The 22,642-nt window shown below is 40.8% G+C and overlaps 1 protein-coding gene across 1 annotated transcript in view; it reads left to right on the top strand.

Annotated features, from left to right (window-relative positions):
• Positions 1-5,549: 5,549 nt before the first annotated feature.
• Positions 5,550-22,642, top strand: part of BTBD3 (BTB domain containing 3) — a 33,733-nt gene continuing 16,640 nt past the window's right edge. The window contains exon 1 of the mRNA XM_054696314.1: positions 5,550-5,584. The gene's annotated coding sequence lies outside the window, so the exon portion shown is untranslated. The remainder of the gene's footprint in view (positions 5,585-22,642) is intronic.

Raw genomic sequence — 22,642 nt, 5'->3', positions numbered from 1 at the left:
GACAATCAAACCATAACCTTTAGTTTTTCTCATAACTGGAGACTCTTTTTTTTCCCAACATTTATGGGCAACACATATACCAATTTTTTTAACCTCTAGAGGCCAAGACAGTTAGACACAAGGACATACAGACATACAACATGTAGACAAAGACAGTTTTTTTTTTTTTAAGTTATGCCACGTGGAATATGTTAGGTAACTGCAGTTTTACTCCATAGGCTCAGAAAAAAAATGTCAAAGTCCAAAAAAAATGTGGAGTGTTGCTGGCAGAAAAATTTCCGGTTGTCATCCTACAAACCTAAGACTTTGGAAATAGGAAGGAAAAGTTTTATTAATCACAAGAGTTACATGACCTTGTTTATCACCTTAGGGTTTACAGTGTTGAAGACTTTTTATTAGAAGTCAATCCTGGGGTGTTCTGTACAGCAACTGAAAGAATAAAAGTTAACTTTTAAGCAAAAGGAGTCATCTCTTGTTAGCCACCAAGCCGGCACTCCTTGGGTTTCCTGGAATAGAACCTGAAAAAGCAAAATCAAAATATCAGTAATTAACTTTCAATTAAAAGGAGTCATCTCCTCACTTCTGTTAGCCACCTGGGACAGAAGCTGAAAGAGCAGATTAAACATCTAAGCACAGATTACACCTCCCCCACACTAGGGAGGGACAACAACAACACAGGTATGAAAACCTGGTTCAGTTATATGATGCACCCTAAAGAGTGCTTTCCATAACAGACCTTCCTCAGTAGGAAGCAGAAACTTAGAATCTTGTCTTACACCAGCAATTGAACAAATCCAGTATTCAAAATGACAAATATGCCCAAAACAAATTGTGTAGACAAAATTCACAGTAGCAAATCCTTTCAGACTCAGACAAAATCTTGTTAATTTTTCTGATCCAGACTTTGCAAAAATTCAAGTTATCTCCAAGAATCCATCAAGGCTACCAGCAATTACCAGTTACTGCTTAAGGCTACTCTTTCCTTAACACCCAGGCATACATTTGCTAATTTATTTATTTATTTATTTTATTTTAAAAAAAAAAAATATTTATTTATTTATTTATACAAGCACTGGGTACAGTCACATTTGCTAATTTAAACACCACTGCTCCACAATTGGCTGGCAAAGTGCATCAGGCAGAGAGCAGGAAGTAGCCAAAGACAAAGCAACATACCACTGAAGAACCATTATTGCCTTTAGAAATGCTAATGAGACAGCAGAGATTACAAAAAGAAAGAAAAAAAAAGTTCCAAAGTCCTAGCAACAAGAACCTCTGAATTTTACAAGAGCACACCAAGTGGCCTCAGACGCCATCTTTGATCTGGCCACATGGTCCAACGTACTGCCTAATCTTTTGAGTAAAACTGGCACAGAACAATTTCCACAAAATCAAATGTCTTAGCAAGTCACTACAAACAAATTACATACAGACACACAGATCTTCACAAAGCCCAAGCCAGTTTTTCAACAGCAAATCGACATATGAAACAAACACACTGGAGAAACCAAAAATCACATTTGCGCTTATGGTAGCCAGTGCCATAGGGAAGCCCAATTTCCCCATGGGGCTGACTAACCACGGATGGCTCTGTCCTAAATCACATTGGACGCCAAACTGTTATAGAGCAACCCCGATATTAAAACGGGTTCCTGGCTGTGGGTCCTCACCATTAGATCTGGTCGGCTGGCATACATTGTGTCTATGGTTTCTAAACAGTTATGGATTAAAGTGTCATCCTCAAGTCCGTCTGCATTGCTTGGAAGCAGTGTGGCAGGATTCAGGGAATTAGAAACCTGCAGTTTCACATTAGGATTGTCCAACAGAGTTGCTTGATATTTTCCCATTCGCCCAGCGGTTAATCTAAGTCCACCCTTCTGCTCCAGCAATGTCAAGACCTGATGTGGCACACACACAGTGATGGGCTGATCCAATGTAAACTTCTCTGCCTCGTGTAGGAGGTCACAAGTGGCAGCCACAGCACGCAAGCATGGAGGCCATCCCTTAGTGGTATGGTCCAACTGTTTGGACAGATATGCAACGGGCTGCATTTCTGGCCCCAACAATTGGATCAGCACTCCTAGGGCAACCCCCTGTCTCTCATGTACATAAAGTCTGAATGGCTTCCTCAGATCCGGAAGCCCTAATGCTGGTGCTGAAATCAACTTTACTTTTATTTCATCAAAAGCCTTTTGACATTCTGGAGTCCAAGACAAAGATTCAGAGGCTGGGACCTGAGGGTGGGGTTAAGCAGCCAGGTGGATACAAAAGGCAGACACGGGCCGGCCAGCTCTGAGAGTGACTTTGGGTTTCCAGGTCGTCGGATCGGGTAGTTCGCATTAAAGACTTTATTTCCCTATTTTTTCCCTGAGTTGTACATTTTCCTTATTTCCTCTTCTCTTGTAAACAAACCTTTTATTAACCTTTTGTGTGTGTGTGTAGTAGAGTATTCATAAGTCCCTTTAAAGCGCGCGGGTGAGGACTCACAGCCAGGAACCCGTTTAATATCGGGGTTGCTCTATAACAGTAGCAGTAATAGTAGTTGCTATTTATTCAAAGCCTACTTATGTGCAGGGTGCTTTACCCCTTTTTACTTATTTAAGTGCTAATGACACCTTAGAAATCTTCACAGAGGGCCTCCCCTGGTGGTGCAGCAGTTGAGTGCTGGGCTGCAGAAGCCAGGCCTCTGGCCAGGGTCCCACAAAACAAAAACAAAAACAAAAACAAAAAAAAACAACACCTTCACAGAAACATCTAGAATGTGTTTGACCAAATATCTGCATGCCATAGCCTAGTCACATTGCATATAAAACCTACCATAAATATGATTTTATGTTACAGATGAGCACAGTAACCTGGGAGATATTAAGTAATTGCACAGTAACTGGCAGTTTGTTTTGGAGCATCTGAATTTTTATAAAAAGTTTTGTTTTCCAACATCCATGTGTTTTTCACTATGTGCACTGTTTCTCAAATGAACGATTTGTCATTTGAGTAGAAATAAGTTCTGCAGAGACCATGTCGCATTAAAAGAAGCATTTAACGAGCGTCCCTGGTGGCACAGGGGTTAAAGTCTCAGTGCTATCAAGCTATCACCAGCCACTGCATGTGAGTTCAATCCCAGGCCAGAGAGCTAACCCACATGGCACAGCAGACCAGACCTCTCTTATTGCACCAGCTGTTCCCTTCAGCAGTATATTTCAGTAGATCCACCTGTTCTGCTCCCCACTCTGTTTCTGGTGAATCCTCTCCTCCTCCCCCTACCTCTTGCCTACACTCCAGTTCTTGTATGCATAAATAAATCATTAAAAAAAAATAGGGAGAAAAGGTCTCAACGGATTCCTATTGATGGAACTGTTGAGAGTAAAAAACTTTCCTACAAAGGACTGAATAAACCTGGAAATACACCTGACATTTACTAAGGTTTCTTTGACATAATACTGGAAATTTTTTTTATGCATTCTGTCCTGAATCCACGAAGTTTTTGTTTTGTTTTGTTTTGTTTTGTTTTGAGTAACCAGGATCTGCAGAAAGGTTGCAATTTTTTTTCCAGCAAAGCTAATTTGTCACATTTTCTCTCCCCTTGATACCAACACGGCATACAAATAGTGGTAGTAATTTTGCTACTTACCTTAGAGTCTGTTTTTGCATAACTTACATAGGGATTTTGCCTGTTTTAACAAAAAAATTGGACATGAGTTTGATTGTGTGGCTTTGTGTGGAGTTCTTCCAAAAAGTTAAAAAAGAGCTGAACCAAGAAGAGGAGAACCTGTTCGCCTTGTTTGTAGGGTTCCAGAGACCTCCAAAGAAGGTGAGGAAGCTTGCCTCCATTGGCAGGACTGGACAACCCGGCCAACGAAAATGCCCTGGTACCCTCGAGAAGAGGAAAGCCCAGGTGGAGTCTGATGAGACCAACTTTATACCTGAAGCCTACATCGACTGGATGCCACCGGTTCACTCTGATCCTGTATGGAATATTTCAACAAAGCCAGCTAAAAATTGCTGTTAGTTATTTCTGCCCTGTGATTTTATGCAAAAATAGAAAAAATGGTTTAAAAGTAGATTTAGTTTGCAAACTTTTGCTTTGCTGTTAAAAGTTTGGGATCAAGGTTGAGAAAATTTGTGTTTTTACATCAGTTGAACCATTTTAAGATTTTTTTTCCTGTAATTTTTACATATCTGCTGTCTTGTTTTGGCTAATGCCTCCAGATTTTTTTTTTTTTTTTTGGCTTAAACTAATGAACTTTTTTTCCTGGAGTAGAAAACTTTTGCTTTCCACAATGGACAAATACCTGGAGAGACTGGTTTTCTTTCACACTAAAACCTAAAAAAATGTTCATCTAAGACTGCATCCCAACCTCCATATATTCGATCTTCATCACCATGGAAATGGTGACAAAAAGTGAAAGGGGGGAATTGTTAGGGGGAAAAGGATGTCCCAAAGCAAATTCCATATAGGCTTTGTGGACTCCACCCCCACCCCAGGTCAAAGCCAAAGACACTGGGAACTCCAAATCCCATCACCACCAAAGGGAAGGTGGCTGGGACCTGAGGGTGGGGTTAAGCAGCCAGGTGGATACAAAAGGCAGACACGTGGGCTTTGGGGATCCCCCATTTTGGCTCTCCGCCAGCTCGCAGCATCCCGCCAGCTCTGAGAGTGACTTTGGGTTTCCAGGTCGTCGGATCAGGTAGTTCGCATTAAAGACTTTATTTCCCTATTTTCTCCCTGAGTTGTACATTTTCCTTATTTCCTTTTCTCTTGTAAATAAACCTTTTATTAACCCTTTTGTGTGTGTCTGTAGTAGAGTATTCATAAGTCCCTTTAAAGCGCGCGGGTGAGGACCCACAGCCAGGAACCCGTTTAATATCGGGGTTGCTCTATAACATATTCACTTTCTTGCCAAGTGAAGTTGTCTTCTGACTCCAGCGTTTATTCTTCCAGACTTCTCCAAGTTTTCATCACCAGCTAGCCAGCAGCAACTCTCCTTCCCCAAATAGCACAGGAGTGTTGGTATGGTTTGCTGTTTTAGTTACTGTGAGCTCTCCAATTATGTGTTTTCCTTATGTGTTCAAAAAGAGGGCTGGAATCCATGCCAGAAGGTAAGCTCCAAAGTCAACTGTGATGGGCTCCCCATTACAGGAGGCCCTGCATCCGTCCCCGAGGCTCTACTAAACCCAGGTCTCAATAAAGATTCAGTACATTAATTAATAAAAAGCAGAAAAACAACTGCAGCTCGTGGGACTAAGGCGAAGGCCCCTCTCCAGGGCGAAGGCCCCTCAGCAGGGCTTGGGGCACAGTCCAGCGCCCTCCAGCAGACCCCAGCAAGACGCAGGCAGTGCGCATGCCCCGTATTCCCGGGGGCCTCCGGGCGCGCGCCTGCTCGGCCCCGCCTCCGCCCGACACTTGGGCGCGCGCGCGCGCGGCCTCGCGGAGCGTACCCCTGCGTGCGGGTGCCCGCGGAGCCCGCCGGGCGTTGGATCCCCGAGTGCCCGGGCCGGGGCCTGAGGAGCGGGCGCCGGGCCGGGGCGGAGAGCAGCTAACAGTGCGGGCGGCGGCCGCGTCGAGGCGACGAGCCGCGTGGCGGTGAGTGAGGGCGCCGCGGGCGAGCGTCTGGGCGCCTCCGCGCGTGCGCAGCGCCGGACCTCCCGGTCAGGGGCGCGCTCCCGGCCGCGGGCCGGCGGGGCCGGGCGTTGCGGGACCCAAATTGGGGCCCCCGACCGCTCTCCGTCCCGCGGGTGCAGAGGCGTCCGTACCCCCCACCCGGGCTCCAGGGGCGCTGACGCGCGGGCAGGATTCCTGTGGGGTTCCAGGCTGGACGCTGCCGGCCCTGGCTGAGGCCCCAGCGCCTCCGGCCGAGGGGCAGGGCCACTGCTCGGGACCCCAGATTGGGGCGAGGCGGGCGGCTTCCCCCTCCCGGCGCTCGGGCTGGGGTGCGGGCGCCCGCCGTGTGCGCGACCCCTGAACGCGGTGGAGTCCCGGAGGGGGCGCGGCCGGGGGGCTGGGGTGCTGAGCAGGTGGCGGGGGCCGCGCCCCTCGCCCCGGAGCGCACGTTTGGAAACCCGAGGAAACTTTCCCCTAAGTAACTTTATGGAGGCGCTGCCAGTGGATTCTGAGGGCGGGGCCTGGGGGCTCCTGGAACTTGCACCCCGGTCTTGCCCAACCCGGCCCTGTCAGGACCTGGGCACATGCTGGTGGGCTTTTGGAGGGTCAGTTGCCTTCGGATTGTGGAGCTGGTGCGCCCGGTTCTGAGCTGCATTCGAGGCTTGTTCGCTCTTAAAATAGATTTAGAAGTTTGGTGCTTTGTAAGAAGGATGTTTGCTCTCTTGGGAGAAAAGGCGCATACTGCCCGGGCTTTCTGATCTCAAAGAAAGGACTGTTGTGGTATGCTGGGGATTCCTATTTATCAAGCAGCCTATTGTCCTGTGTGTGTTTGGAGAAAGCCGGCTAATTCTATTATTAGCCGTAGAAAAACAAAAGCAGATAGTGTGTTTTTCTTCTGCAGAATACTCTCCGCCACCTCGCCAAATCGTGTAGTGCAGTAGTTCTTAAAATTGGCTGCACAAGAGAATCCCGGGGGAGTTTCAAACTCCCTTTGCGCAAATCGGACTCCAGACCAGCTAACGCAAAATGTACTTTTGAAAGATTCCCCGGGTGATTTTAATGTACAGCAGTTTGAGAACCATCAGTTTAATATAAAAAGTAGGAACTTCAGTTTTAGAAAGTAGTGTGCAATGGGATTGTTGCGACGAAACTTCAGCTTCACTTTGCATCGACAGAAACTCACAAAGGGTGGTTTTGTTTGCCATTAAAGACAGGGAAGCGTCTTTGAAGGTTAAAACTCTACTATATGACGAGTGTCCAGAACGTTGTTCTGACTGGTGGTTTTCATTTCTGCTGGGGTTACTAAGCCAACCTTTCCTGATAGTATCTTCGTTTACCCTTCTCTTTACCTCTCTCTCTATACCGCCCCCCACCCCCACCCCTTTCTACCCATCCCCTATCCTGTGGGAGGATCGCCTTCCCCCAGACTTTACTGGCTCCAAAGGGTTATGACCGGTTTCCACGGCGACTGGTTCTCCAGGGGAAGTGGGCGGGTCCTCTTACCTTTGGATTTGTAAATAGGACTCTTCCTTTTCTGTAGAATTTGACTCACCCTTGCCAGTTCTTGGTGAGGGTGGGCGCATAGAGTTCCATTTTTTCTTTCTAAGTAATTACAGAATTAGTTATTACTGCATTATGGAGTGATACTCTAGCAGCTATCTTGTTCACCGAATGTTCACTGTCTTCCAATCTTTGCAGTGAGAACTTCATTGACAAAGTTCCAAAATGAAATGGAAACAATTTTTTTAAAGCAGTTTTTCTAGGGGGAGGGGGCACAGATGTATGCATCATCTCTCTAAAATCCTCAGACATTTTATTTTTTTTTTAAATAAGTGAAATTTTCTGTGGCAATAAGAGAAATCTTAGACTTGTGTCAAAAAACCCTCATTATTAGCTTTTAAATTGTTTCATGCCTAGAAAGTCTTTTGCCTTAATTCTTAACAAAAAGTTAAACCACGTGTAATGTTATACTTAAACATAACAGAGAAAAGGCACAGTTTGTCTTCAAATTCAGCCACCCCTTTCCTTTCCCAAATCACACATCCAAAGAAAGATGAATTTTTTAAAAAGTTCATTCTTTTATCTTCAAAACGAAATTCTCTAGCCATCTAATTTCCATCTGCCCTTTAAGGAACTGTTAAAACTGTTCTTCACAAAATAGAAAATATCTTTTACATGTCTTAGACTTTAGTTTTTTGAAGCTGTTTAAACTTCACCAAGTAAATAGCAATCAAAATTCTATGTTTTTAGTAGTCCAGTCTCCTCCTGCTGAAATAATGTATTTACTCTCTTGTTTTATGTGCTAATTAAATTTGGTAAACCAGGGTATTGTATGCATTCTACAAGGCCAGTTTTTCCCATTTCACTCTGAATAAGAAATGATGGGGCTTCCCTGGTGGCTCAAGGGGTTACGCACCGCACTATGAAACCATTCCAGCCTCTGCAGCATGAGTTCGATCCCCGGGCTGCCTGGGAGCTACGCACATGGCGCAGCAGACCTCTCCTGGCTCGCCCGCTGCTCCCCTCAGCAGTGTATTTCAGTCAGTTTGCCTGTTCTGTTCCCCACTCTGTCTCTGGTGAATCCTCTCACCCCCCACATCTCTGGCCTGTGCCCCAGCTCTTGTATGCATAAATAAATAAATCTTAAAAAAAAAAAGAATAATGATGGAAAGTCCTCTCATTTAACTGGACCTTGTAGTTCAACAGCATTGGTATGCTGCTGAGATATTAACTTGTCACCTAATCTTTACTTTTCCATGGCAAGTTTAAAAATTGAGGTCTGCTGTATTTAGTGTCTTCTTGAAACTAGTTCACTAACATTTCAAGAAAATGTGTGTTAATCTGCAGTTATTGATACCTCCTTTTCTCCCCCCAAATGAAGCAACAATAGTTGAGAATTTCTAGTGTTCCTATGGCTTTTAAACATTTTTTATTATTGTTTTTTATTTATTTTTTTGCTCATTTTTATTTTTAAAGGTTTATTTATTTATTTATACAAGCACTGGGTACAGTCAGAAGCGCAGGAGGGTGAGAGAATTCACCAGAGCCAGAACGGGAAACAGAACAGGCAGACTGACAAAACACACTGCTGAGGGGAGCAGCGGGCACGGCAGGAGAGGTCTGCTCGCCATGTGGGACCCTCCCTGCCGCCCAGGGATTAAACCCTCCCTGCAGAGGCTGTGGGCAGCTTCACAGCCCAGCGCTCAACCACTGGGGAGGCCCTTTCAAACATTTTAAAGTTAAAAAGTAGTTATCCTTGTTGTAGACATTTTAGGAATTACCAAAGAAATAATAAAATACAGATCACATCATCCTGAAATAAGCAGTTCATGGAATAATGTACTTTTTTTTAATCCTTATTCTGTTAGTGTGTGTGTAAGCATTTTTAAATAAAATCAGTTTAATATCCTCTGTAGTTTTTAAATACTACCCTTTCACTACTGTGTCACAGACATTGCCTGTGCCTTTAAATCTTCTTTGAAAATAGTATATTTTTAATGATGGGCATGCCAAAGTTTAACTAGTTTTTCTGTTTGACATTTTCACTTTTAAGTGGTTGAGAATATATTAAACACTGGTTGCTTCGTCGTTTGCAACCTAAGTAATTTCTAATTTTTTCATTGCATTTCTTTTATCCTTCGAATGATGGTGCCTATATCCTCCATTGGAGAGTTGGGTTAGGATGGGCCCCAACAGAGTCTGGCAAAGAAGCTTGCCTCAGAAAGCAATAGACACGCTGGCGCTGCCAGAACTTGGATAAATGCCCTTGTCTGAAAGTCTTAGTATCTCTGACTTGTTTAGGCTAGATTTACAGCAGAATTCCTGGGGCAGAGGTGAACTCTTTTATGACTCTTGAGGCATGTTGCCAAATTGTTTATGCCAAGACACATTCATTCCCTTACTCGCTGTATGGTCTCCCCATTGTGTCAGCACTCCAGTGCCTATTCCTTTCTAATTTCCTATAGAAATGTGGTCATATTTTATTTCATATATTTTGGTAATGATTGAAATTAGTGACTTTTTGTTTGCTTTACACTTTGGTAATAGGCAAAATTAGCAATTAGTTTTTTGTTTGTTTTACCTTTTGAGATGTCTATTTAAGTACTTTGCCCACATTACTCTTAATTGATGATTTAAATCATTTAAAATGTGTTTGATACAGAGTATTATGCCTTTATCATATTTGTAGTGATTCTTTCCTCTCTGTCTCTGTGGTGCATTATTTGTCTTTTTTTTAAAAAAAGATTTATTTGTTTATGCGTACGAGAACTGGGGTACAGGCCAGAGGTGGGGGGTGGGGGGGAGAGGATTCACCAGAGACAGAGTGGGGAGCAGAACAGGTGGATTGACTGAAATACACTGCTGAGGGAAGCAGTGGGCGAGATAGGAGAGGTCAGTTGGCTGCGCCATGTGGGTAGCACCCTGGCTGGGGATGAACTCTTGCTGCAGTGGCTGTGGATAGTTTCATAGTGTTGACATTTAACCTCTTGCGCCACCAGGGAGGCCCCTATTTGTGTTACAATTTATGGTGTTTTCATTTTGACATAGTCAGCTCTATCATGTCCACTATGGTGAGATTTTTACTTGTAAACGTTTACATTTGGAAAACCGAGAAGTGAGGTAAATGAAATAAAATTTTGGAAATACAAGAGGTTTTTATATTTAATTGTGTATCAATATGAGGAATTGTCCTACACTATCACCTCCTCTCCCAAGTGAGCCTATTCTACCAGCATCATTTGTTAAGTAGCATATCTTTTCCTCATTGGTTATGATCTTCTCTTTATTATACTTTAAGTTCTTTTTTTAAAATTTATTTATGCATACAAGAACTGGGGTACAGGACAGAAGTGTGGGGGTGAGAGGATTCACCAGAGACAGAGTAGGGAACAGAACAGGCGAATTGACTGAAGTATACTGTTCAGGGGAGCAGCGGATGAGCCAGGAGATGTGGGTTGCTCCCTGGCCTGCGGGGTATCAAACTGGTGCTGCAGTGGCTGCAGACACCCTCATAGGTTGCATCTTAACCCCTTGCGCCACCAGGGAGGCCCCTATACTTTTAAGTTCTTGACTAGCTGTTGGGTCTATTTCTGTTTTGGGTGTTAATCAGTTATGCATTGATAATGCCACATCTTTTTAATTGTAGATTTAGAACTAGCTGGTTGAACTAGTCAACTGTTCTTTCTAAAAATCATAATTACATTCACCTTTCCTTTCAGATACAGGTAGTTTAAATCTTAAGTACCAGCAGGCTGATTGTAAAACAAGTGTCCACCTGCCTCTCCCCTCATACCCTTTGTCTCCTTGCCCCAGTGGCAGTCTTTTGACTCTTTACTATTTCTTCTGAGTTCTTCACAGAAGCCATTTGTAGAATCTTTTTCTCTTGAGTTGGTCAAGGAGTATCTTTAATCTTGTGAGAGGCTGGGACATGCTGGGGCTGTGGACCACTGCTCTGTGGCAAGGAGGTGGGGAGGGCATCCAGGGAGTTAGGACCTTTCAAATAGCCCTTCCTAACCTTATTTTAACCACCACCCTTTCTCCAGTTTTTGAGTGATCTGGTGTGCTTCTTAGCTCTTTTCAACTGATGGTGTAGCATTTCATTCTTTAGGACTGCTAAATTGCTACTTGTCCATCTGCTTTCAACCCTTATGATTTTGTTTCAATTTCTACTACAGTTCTTTAAGTTCGTATGCCTGTATCTTTGAGATAGATCATCTTTACTGCCATTTCAGTGGACTTTAGAAGGAGGGTGTAATTGAATGTTTTGCTAAATCTGCCATTTTAATCTGGAAACCTCAGCAAATGAATCCTTAAAACTTGGACATACCCAGTTATGTTGCATTTTGGTTTCTTTGGCAAGGACTACCATCTATATGTAGTTAGTGTTTCCATTAAGGGACATGAATGGTGGTTCAAATTAGTGTTTCATCTTCATGTGAGTCCTAATATTTCTTGTTTATGTCCTTACGTATCTGTGTTTTTGCTGTTGTGATTGTGTTCTTCAAATTGGCTATTGCTGGCACAAGATGGTTTATGATTTTCCTGTATTTGTTTTATAGCTGGCTCTTAATGACTTTGCATCTTATCTTTAGTTTCTTAGTTATAGAATCACAGATGATACTTGTGTCTGTCTTTTTAATAATTATACCTTTTATTTTGGTTTTATGGCAGGCTTCTGGAACACTATCAAATAGCATTGGTGATAATATGCAAGCTTGTATTCTTTATTTCAATAGGAAAATAATAGTATGATATTGACTTTTGGTTTATCATAGTTCCACATCTGGACAAAGAAAATCTATCCTGTTATTTCCAGTTAATTAGAAGCATTTTTATTTATTTATTTTTTTAAGGAATAGGAATTGAATGCTAGCAAATTGCTGTTAGCATCTGAAGTTTATCACTGGTATTAATTCTTAACAGATTTAGTGATTTGAGTCTCAAATATTAAATGGGAGTAAATTCTTTTTTGGCTAATTCTTTAGAAAAACATAAGAAAACTGAAAGGTAACATTCATTGCATAGTCATGCTGTCCGGGCTGGGAGTAAGGTGGGATACAGTCCCTAGAGTTTTTCAAAAGAAAATTGTGTAAGCTACTAAACACAATTTTGACCTATCTCCCTTGGCAGCATTTATTTCATATAATTGGTCATACCCTCTTTTTTGGATATACCTTCTTCTTTTGATTTTAAAGAAATCATGCACTCATGCTTCTCCTCCTATGCTGTTGGCCCATTGATTTCTTCTTTTCCATCTTTTTAAGAAATCTGAGCTGCTTTTCTCTTTCCACCAACCTATTAATTTGGAATGCCTCAGGCCTCAGATCTTATAGAATGCTTGTCACAAACACTTGTAAGACTTTAGTAAAATACCATAGAGTTCCTTAAGACTCCAAATGTACATTTCCAGCTGGGGCAGCTCTCTTAAACTCACACACTTATCCAACTACTTTTTTTTTTATTTCTTCACATGAATACGTAAACAACACCTCAGATTTAACAGGAATGAAACTGATTTTCTCATTTCCTCTGCAAATCTGTTCTCCCTACAGTCTGCCCCATTTTGCTGGGTGGTAGCTCCATTTATTTTTTAAGGTTATTTAAGCCAAAAATTTTGAAATTATCCTGGGCACTCTTATTCTACCCCACTCTACCTTCAAGCTGTTAGCAAATGATGCTACTTTAATTTCAAAATGTACCCAGAATCCTGTCTTCAAAATAAATCAAGAGTTCTGCTACTTCTCCCACCTCTACTGCTAGCACCTTTGTCCAGGTGCCCAGCACATCTTGCATGGATTTTTGTGGGGACCTCTCCTTCCTCATTTCCTGGCTTCCCTTTAATTTGCTAAGAGCATAACAACCAGAGTGATATTTTTAATACTCAAGTCCAATTAAGCTTAAAACTTTCCAGTGGCTTTCATCTCAGAATAAAATGATTCACCGAGGCCACCATAGTCCAGTTACCCTTAAGTCTTACCTCTTCTCTACTTCATTTCCTCTCCTGTTCTCCATTCCATCCTAGCCTTTTTTGCCTCCTCGCTGATCCTGGAACGTGTTTGGCGTGTTCCCACTGGGCTTTCCCTCTGCCTTTAATAGTTTCTCCCCAGATGTATTTATGACCAATCCTCTCACCTTATTTGAGTTTTTGCTAAAATATCACCTTGTTAGTAAGATAGATCCTATTTATAATTGCCGGCTATGCCCTGTATCCTTTTTTTCTTTTGTATAGCATCTATTACCTCTAAATTACTACATGACTTTAGTTACTGTGAATTGTCTCTTTCTCCCACCCCTGCTTGACTATAAGTTCCATGTGGGCAAGTATTTTATGTCTGTTCATTACAGTGTCCCAAGTGTCTGGTACATGGAAGGTAAACCAGGCCATATTTTCTGGATGAGTGTTTTCCTGTCCCCCCCCCACCCTCCCCCACCCCCGCAAGTGAATTTCTTACAAAGCAATATAGTCCTTTGGCATCTATGGATCCAACATTGATGATTTAGCATCATACCAGCAAAAACAAAATTCCAGAAAATGTGTAATTCATAATGAATGTAATAATACATAGACAGGTTATGAGAATTAAATAGGATACTTGTCTGTAAAGTGCTAAATTGTATCAGTTTTTAGGACCACATCACTTAGCTGTCAGAAAAGAACTAGTTCCTGACTTGATTGACATCTGAATTATGTGTATTATGTTCTAGAACCTGCTATTTTTGGATTTCAGTTTTTAACCAGGAGGGTTATATCACCTTAGGGACTTTTCAGAAAACATGTGTGAGCTTCCTGGCAAACAGCAGTGCGGAACTATACTGCATTTGTGCTCTGTTAAAGTAGAATGTAACCATTTGTTTTCTCATTATTTGTCGTCTTGCTCTGTACAACATCTCATGTCCCCTCTACACCTTTTTTTTTTTTTCCCTCTGAGAAATAAGTTCTTCTATAAGGTGATTTTGAAACCTTTCAGAGGCACATCATTGAGCATGGTGCTAAATCCACAAAAATCAAATCAAAGGATCTCAGTCCTTTACCGTCACTTTCTCAGACGAGTACATTGCAGTCATCCCTATAGCAATCATAGCAGTTGTCACAAAATTTTACTTTTAATATTTCTAGAGTCTCCTTTTGTGTCCTTCAGGCTCAAGAATGTTTCAAAAACATTAGACCTCCCTTCTCTTTTAATAGAGTAAGACATCTTTGTGTGTTTGTACTGCGTTAGCTGCTAGGTAAGAAAGTAGTATCGTGTACAAGAACAAGGTGATTATTTTAGAGCTCATGTAAGCAAGGAAAGAATAGATAATACACCAGGGCCATGATGTATGGATCTTTGCAAGTGTATGAACTCAGTACTGTTACCTAAATACACAAATCTGAAATTTCTCTTCAGTTTCTTCACCTTCCTCCCAGGCATAGCTCACTATTTTTTTATATACGTAATTTTTCTGTAATTCTATGTGAGCAGTAGTGGTTCCTATAGGTGGTTTCAGTGTTTAAGCCATGATTATCATTAGAGAGAAAATTTCATAAGCACCACTATTCTGAACACATCTATCTGATGACTTATCTTGCCTTTGAAAATCTGACTAGTGTGGTATCTGTGTATTTTTATTCCGAAGATTCATTCTTTAGAAAATACCACTGTTTTAGTTTGCTTTGTTTTGAACCCTGAACAGTTGAGTACTGTCGGCCAGGGCTGAATGGAAGTCATTGACTTGTCTTTCTGTTGCTGAATCTCAAAATATCTCTTAGTTTAGCCATTAATGGATAACCATTTGGAAAACTTACTTTGTTTTTGTAGTTCTGTATCTGTGAAGATTTTTTTTTAATTGCCACATTTTCTTATATTCATCCAGTTTATTGGAAGTGGTGGTCTTGGTGGTCTTGGTGGTGTTATCAGTAAATATAGCTGCTATGTTTGAGGGGTTAATTTTGACCTATTATTATACTTCAAGTCTCTAGCTAAACAAGGGCTTGCATAAAACTGCCACTGATTTTCGTAGCTTCATTCATGGAAAATGTAGTGAAAATCTGGGTAATAGTCAAACTCCATTTAGGTATAATATTGGGGAGATTATCAGGAAATGATCTGCATTTCTAGAAAGTCTAGAATATGATAAAAATTCTTGGGTTATAGCAAGCATTTCTTTCTATAATAATTTGACAACTTTAAAATTGTGAGGAGGGCCTTCCCGGTGGTGCAACAGTTGAACGCTGGGTTGTGAAGCTGCCCACAGCCTCTGCAGCGCCAGTTCGATCCCTGGCCACCGGGCGAGGGTCCCACATGGCGTGCAGACCTCTTCTGCCGCCTGCTGCTCCCCTCAGCAGTGTACTTCGTCACTCTGCTTGTTCTACTCTCCGCTCTGGCTCTGGTGAATTCTCTCACCCTCCCATGCTTCTGACTGTACCCAGTGCTTGTATAAATAAATTAATAAATAAATAAATCTTTAAAATAAAATAAAATTGTGAGGAGCATCTCTTTTTCCTCAAAATGCAGGTTCAAGCTCCAACAGCTTTTTCTAGAGACACCTCCTTCATCCTGCAGCTAGGCCTCCCCACCCCCATTCCATCTATTCCAGTAGGTGACATCCCAGAGAAACTGTCCCATGCTTTCTTCCCTTACTCGCTCCTGTGGCTTTGGAGATAAGGGTACGAACAGTAAGTGCTTGAAGTTGGCTTCTACTTGTTGGATAGTGGGAATGGGTGGTCCTTAGTGGAAGGAGAGTGAATTAGTGCTGTCACTTCTGAGTCTTATAGCAGACTTCTGTGATTTGAGCATATATTTAAATAAATTTAGTGTATACAAATTAGATTATTTATTTATTTATTTTTAAAGATTTATCCATTTATGCATACAAGAGCTGGGGCACAGGCCAGAGGTGTGGGGGGCGAGAGGACTCATCAGAGACAGAGTGGGGAACAGAACAGGTAGACTCAAACACACTGCTGAGGGGAGCAGCGGGCGAGCCAGGAGAGGTCTGCTGCGCCATGTGCATAGCTCCCCGGCTGGTGGGGGAATTGAACTCATGCTGCAGAGGCTGCTGACAGCTTCATAGTTTGCGTCCCAGCCCCCTGTGCCACCAGGGAGGCCCTAGATTTTCTTTTAATTTAATACTTCTGAATAAATATTTCTCAAGATCCCATGGAAATCAGCCCACACTTACCAGATATTTCGGGTTATTATCTATCTCTCTTGTCAGTGTAACTCACTCTTCAAAATGCCAAAATTGGTCCTGATCTCTTGGCTACCATGCTGTGCCTGACATTTACTCAAAAGCCCACTACACAATGATATACTGTACCTGGGGGTATTGGTTGGGTATGTCATTATATAATGGGATTTTGGTTGGAGTGGCTGATTAGGCTCATAATAAAAATAGTTACAGGGGCCACCCTGGTGGCGCAAGGGGTTAAGTCTCAGCACTGTGAAGCTATCAGCAACCACTGCATCCCTAGTTCAGTCCCAGGCCAGGGAGCTAACACATGTGGCATGGCACAGCAGACCTCTCCTGCCTCGCCCACTACTCCCCTCAGCAGTGTATTTCAGTCAGTCTGCCAGTTCTGCTCCCCACTCTGTCTCTGATGAATCATCTCACCTCCCTTCCCCTGCACCTCTGGCCTGCACCCCAGCTCTTGTATGCATAAATAAAATAAATCTTCAAAAAAAAATAGTTATACAAGCATTTTTTTCTCAAGCAACCATTCTATTTCAGTTTCACCAGAAATATTTTATGCATACTTCCCATTTTACCACAGAATATTAAAAAGATGTGTGCTCAGGGATTAAGGTTTAATAAGAACAATTTTACTGCTGTTTCTGCTGGAGATTCCCCATGAAATAATACATTTGTTATGCCAAAGGAATGCACAGTAAGTAGCTCATCTGCATTTACCCAAGCGATTTCACCACTATTTCTGAATCCCCCACTCTCCCAGGTGTATGTGGGTAGAAAGGGAGAAAGAAAAGAGATGTGATTGATCCTTCAGTGTCCATTGGAGTGACCAAGTGAAGTGGCTTAGGAGCCAGCAATATCACTGGGGAAAAGAGAAAAAGAGCCATCGAGCCCATGCTAGAGAACAGTTCTTTATATTCTGGTGCTCTTGAAGAAAGACCCCTTTTTTCTTCTGTTTGAAACAGATGGCTCCTCCCATGAGGGCTTTGGTTATACGTCACCAATACCAGATGTCACTGGGAGATTTCAGGCTCTTGTACCTATCAACCAGTACAATTCAAAACTGCTTAAAATGCATAATTTACAATCATGTATACATTAAATAAACAGGTGCAACACACAATTTATTTACCTCATCCCACCTTCCCAAAAATACACATTTCATACTGTTTTTTATTTTTGCCAACACACAATTCAAAGTTTGTTTATATAATATAAACCCAATTGATGATTTTTAAAATCATTGTTGGTGGTAAGAGTCTCCTTTCATAAACGTGCTAGCTCACCAAGAGACTGCTAGAATATTCATTTAGCTATTCTACTATTGATATTATTCAGCTATGCCACTATTGAGGTTGCTAACCTCTACTTATTGTTACTTAAATATTACAAGAAAATATATATAGAGAGAAAAATGGAGAACTCTTATTTTTTGAAAAAAAAAAAAAAAATCAAACACTTGATCACTTATTACACTTGATTACACTCTGGTGGTTCTTAGTAAAGTCCCAGAATGGAGATGCACACATGTAAGAAGTGTACTTTTCTTAGTTGTGCTTGTGGCTCAACAGTAATCTGAAATGTGACCCTAGCAGTGTAGTTTGTTTGTGGGGTAGGCGTGACTTTCTAGACTGTTCATATACTCAGCCTTGTACACACAAGCCTGTTTTATAACTTTGTTTGAAGACTGGGTGTGTCTAATGTAGTGGAAATTCACCCATTCAGTGTTAAGTACAGACAAAAACACATTTCAATGCCACATATAAAAGTCTTTTTGATTATCCATTTTTTTAGATTATTCATATGATTATTTTCTAGCTTTCATTTGAACTACTGAGAATTTATTATCCTTTCCAGTTCATTAAATTACTAAAATTCTCTAGTGGTGCTATAAATAAATATGCCAGACCATGAATTGAGACTAGTTGATAAACACAGCTTTGTCCCTGTAACTGAGTATTGCTCCTAGTTAACCCACATTTCTCTTTGGATCTGTGAATATCTATTCCATTAAATTTTTAGAGTTCTAATGAAGCAAATCTTGCTTTGAGCACATGTGGGAACTTGCATTATGTTGAACTTTAGTATTTCATTTGGACTAGCTGCAAGAGGAATACAGTATTAGAAAACCACATTTGTGCTTGGATGTGTTTGGGAGAGCCTCAGGACACATTTAATAGATGACTAGGTTCTTTACCACTGTACCGCGTATAAACTTGCATCTCAGCTAGAAACAGACTTCAGTTTCAAACCATTCTACAGGACCACTTGCACTCCACAGATGAAATGTAGAGTAATGATTGAGAATCAGGTGTAAGTTAGCTGGTATTGTTAGTTCTTGAGAGATAGCAAGCTACAGCCTTCTGGAATTCTCTCTAATCAGACAATGTAAGGAAAGATGTAATGGGAGAAAGTGCAGCATGAAGAGTCTGGAAGTATTAGGAAACCTCCCTTGTGGAATCTTTGCATTGTAAAAGATGGACAGGCTTCTGATAAGGGAGGATTGTGGGGAAGAAAGGACAGCAAGGATGGCAAGAAGCAATGGTCTCATTTGCAGTGTAGGAATAATCTTGTTTGAAAGGTGAGTAAACACAAAGGATGGGTCAAAAAGCACAAGCCAGGTTATGGATCCAAAATGCATTGCAAATCATGTGGCTTCCTCTCTGAGAAAGCAGAGACAAGATTTCTTCTCTTGTTCCTGGGTAGATGCTTTGACTGTACTGGCATGCTAATAGGATGGTAGCAACCATCCTCATTTCACACGGTAGCCTCTTTAAGATGAGCAGCCCAGAAGAGGTGGTTAATATACTTGGCCATATGCCACTAATAACTATCCCTTTTGGTAGTGGTACATTTTTAGTTTTATGAGCATGTTACGTTAAGCAAACACTGATAACAACCATTTTTCCTATGCTGAACTCTTAGTGTGGGTTATGGCATCCTTAAAACTGGCCGGTAAAATGCTTATGTGGAGACCTGACTCATGTAAATTTTGATCACCCTTTTCAGAGAGTTTCTGCTTTTCACTGGCCTGGTTCCAGTCATCATCATTATCCTGCATCGGGGTGAATGAGTTCATGTAGCTGTTAACTATGGTGAAATGCGTTTCTTCATGTGTTATTAAAAAAAAAAAAAAAAAATCAGGTGCTTGCTGTTGAGATGCTATTTTTTTTAAAGATTTATTTATTTATGCATACAAGAACTGGGGTACAGGCCAGAGGTGTGGAGGGTGAGAGGATTCACCAGAGACAGAGTGGGGAACAGAACAGGCAGATTGACTGAAATACACTGCTGAGGGGAGCAGTGGGCGAGTCAGGAGAGGTCTGCTGCGCCATGTGGGTAGCTCCCTGGCTGGGGATCGAATTTATCAGCTTCAGTGGCTGCTGATAGCTTCATAGGTTGTGTCTTAACCTCTTGCACCATCAGGGAGGCTCAGATGCTACCTTTTGAAGATATATTTTGGCTTGACTTATACCTATAATCTACTCATTACAAGTGCACATGTAAATACTGTCTGCCTGTTAGGTGATGCAGAATTGAGGAAACCCTGAATTAAGAACTTATTTCCTTGGGAGGGCTTAACTTTCTAAATGAGACCTTTTTTGAGCATTAGTTAATGAACAATTAAATTACTAATTACAATTACTTCTTAATTAAAAAGATCTTACTGAAAAATTGCAATTGAATTTTTGTTTGAAATACCTTATTTTCTTATTTCTGACACATGTACCCAAGCTAAATATAAACCATCTTGACTTCTATTTCAATTATAACAACTTGAGATACTGACGCAAAAAGGGAGTACTTTATCAATGCCAAATAATTATTTACTGCAGCAAACGGTGTATTTGCTCGCACCCTGGGAATACCACTTGGTGTTGATATAGTTAAGGTTATGCCAACATTTATAGTGTCCCTTTATATTACTCCCTTCATCACAGCCATGGGGGATTGTATATTTTCAAGCTAATTAAAAGTAGCATAAAATGATTTTTTTTTTTTAGTTTAGTCTTAGAACAGAATTTACTTTGCTTTTTTGTCAGAAACTGGTTTCTGTAATAACCCTCTGTCATAGGCTTCTAATTCTATCAGAATTTTTTGTTAGGCAATCTTTTTGTGACTCAGTTTGGAAATTGTCTTTTTTATTTTCATTTGGTAGTCTTTACTACATTAAGACTTAATAAATGGGGTATGGAGATGCCATATAACTTCATACGTGTTTATATTTTCCCATAGAACAATTTCTGTCAGTTCAGCAGATCTCTTGTTTTTAGATCTTATATTGTTTATTTAAAGTAACTATTTCATTCCAATCACACACATTGTAAAAATGAAGGAAGGCATGTCATTCAATAGTAAATAACTGAGGCTTTTGTGGATATGTATCTTATGATGGTCAAAACACAAAATTGATAATTGGTCTTTTCTATGTGGTTATGCTAAAGTAAGAAATGAAAGAATTTTTTTTTCCATGACCTTGCCATTACCAAACCTGTCCTGTTAATTTTATAGTCATAAAAATTTTAAATCAGCTTTGGAAACAACCCAAATGCCCAAAAATAGATGACTGGATCAAGAAGATGTGGTTCATATACACAATGGAATATTACTCAGCAATCAAAAAAAGATAAACACATGCAATTTGCAGCAACATGGATGGCGCTGGAAGGGATCATGCTCAGCGAAATAAGCCAGAAAGAAAAAGAAAAATACTGGACAGTCTCACTCATAGCAGGAATCTAGAAAACCTAAATAAGGGACCAGGAAAAAGAATAACTATAAGAAAGAAAAAATCAAAATCAACAAACAACTATGAACCAGAGACACACTGTGGGGGGGCAGGGAAAGGAGGGCTTGGGGTCAAAATCAGGGGGTTGCAATTGTATGGGGAATATAAAAATAAAAAGTTTTAAAAAAATTATTTATTTATTTTAAAAAATTTAAATCTGGGTCTCCCTGGTGGTGTAGGGCTTAAATCTTAGCACAATCACCACCATGGCCTGAGTTCCAATACAGCCAGGGAGCTAACCCACATACTGTGCAGCCAACCTCCCCTGTCTCTCCCACTGCTTCTCCCCTCAGCAGTGTATTTCAGTTAATCCGCCTGTTCTGCTCCTCGCTCTGTCTCTGGTGAATCCTCTCAACCCTGTACCTCTGACCTATACCCCGTTCTTCTACAAAAACAAGTAAATAAATATATAAAAAAATTAAATCTAAAATAATTTATGTCATTGGGAGACCAATATTTCTTTCTAAGGGCCCTTGAGTGATTAAGGGCATAGCATACATTTAGATGACCTGTATTTAGGAATTTTTTTTTTTTTTTAATTTTGCAGAACTTTTTCACTAAGAGTTATGGATGTTGGGGAAATGATCTAGCATACTTACCCCACTAATAATCAGGACTGATACAGAATATCTGGAGATTTGATGGTTGTCTGGATTTTCCCATGTGCTCACTAGAAAAGGATAAATTTCCAAGTAGAACAAGTCATTCTTTGCTTAAGTATAGATATAAACAAAGAGAGCCTTTGGGTTTTAAATGATGTGATTCTGAAAATATTTCTTATTACTATCTTCCTATAATATAAAGGAAAAAAATCACCAAAGTAAAAAATTATAATTTTTTTTTTCCCTTTGCCCTAAACACAATTTTTTCCTCCTCTAAAGCTAATAAACAATCTTGGAGGAAGCCACTGCAGTGATTGCGTTGTGCATTCTAGCTTTTTTAAATAGGTTTCATATCTCCTCTTGGATCAGAACAGTCCCCCTCTGGACCGTCTCACAAGAGCCCTTTTGAGACCTGATTTTACTTTTCTTTGGATAAAGTCATACATGTAATGAGGTCATTATAATATGGTACTAGTCTCCCTCTAAAACTGACATTTTACTATAGATATTTGTTTGAAAATAATTTTTATGGAGTCACTTAGTTCCAGGTTTAACATAGGTATGACTTAGTTAAGTTCATAAATCTTAATTGATAAGGTATCTTTAAAATACTACCTGAATTAATAGGATTCTACTAATGAGTTTTGTGTATATGGACAGTTGTGTGGCATAAGAAAATGTTAGAAATGCCTTATGTTAAACTGGAACTCTTACCAGTCTGGGAAATGGAAATTCTCTTTCTGGAATTTCCATTTAGTCTTTCTACCATATCATTGGTTGTCATAGTAGCAGTCTCAATTGAGAATTGTGATTATATATGACTACTTGATGAGAGCTCAGTTACTCTAATGTAGTTCAGTCAGAGTTCTGAGCCACATCATCTTGCCAGGGGAATAAGGAACCAACCTATAGAAGACTTTCCTTTATTTCTGTTCATATATATCTTATTTCCCAGACAATGGGTACCATCAGTTATAA

Source organism: Talpa occidentalis, unplaced genomic scaffold (assembly GCF_014898055.3).
Source record: "Talpa occidentalis isolate TD23 unplaced genomic scaffold, MPIMG_talOcc4v2.1 talOcc4.10, whole genome shotgun sequence".
In the NCBI taxonomy this organism is placed as follows: Eukaryota; Metazoa; Chordata; class Mammalia; order Eulipotyphla; family Talpidae; genus Talpa; species Talpa occidentalis.
This window is presented reverse-complemented; position numbering and strand designations above follow the sequence as displayed.